Source organism: Austrofundulus limnaeus, unplaced genomic scaffold, assembly GCF_001266775.1.
Source record: "Austrofundulus limnaeus strain Quisiro unplaced genomic scaffold, Austrofundulus_limnaeus-1.0 Scaffold207, whole genome shotgun sequence".
In the NCBI taxonomy this organism is placed as follows: domain Eukaryota; kingdom Metazoa; phylum Chordata; class Actinopteri; order Cyprinodontiformes; family Rivulidae; genus Austrofundulus; species Austrofundulus limnaeus.
In genome coordinates, this window is record NW_013952609.1 from 297,613 (window position 1) to 298,071 (window position 459).

Consider the following 459-nt stretch of genomic DNA (forward strand, 5'->3'; position numbering starts at 1 on the left):
CAGTTAAAACAAATTCTAGATGGTTTTGCACAATTTGAAGCATTGCGATATTAATGTGGAAAAACTAGATAAATGATGTATTCGTGTCTCAAAATACACGCAGACTGATTGAAGGAGGCAGAGGTTTTTCACCACAGGTAAAGCAGCTTTGTGGGTTTGATGAGGCTGTTCTTCCTCTACTTCTGTTTATTTTTCTCTTGTCAATTAACTTTAACTGGAGTAAATCCTCAAGCTGTTCTGCCTTCCCAACTTTATGGCCTTGAGACTGCTTTAGTGGGCATCCATAATAGAATAAAGAGCATTCTAAAGAAGAAGTGACAGTGACTTGTTTACACAGAAGAACGAGTAGTCATCCCTGACACTGCCAACTTTATTATCTAACAACTCCTTTGGACGGTAATGAAATCGGCTGTGAATCGAGAGAGAGAGAGAGAGAGAGAGAGAGAGAGAGAGAGAGAG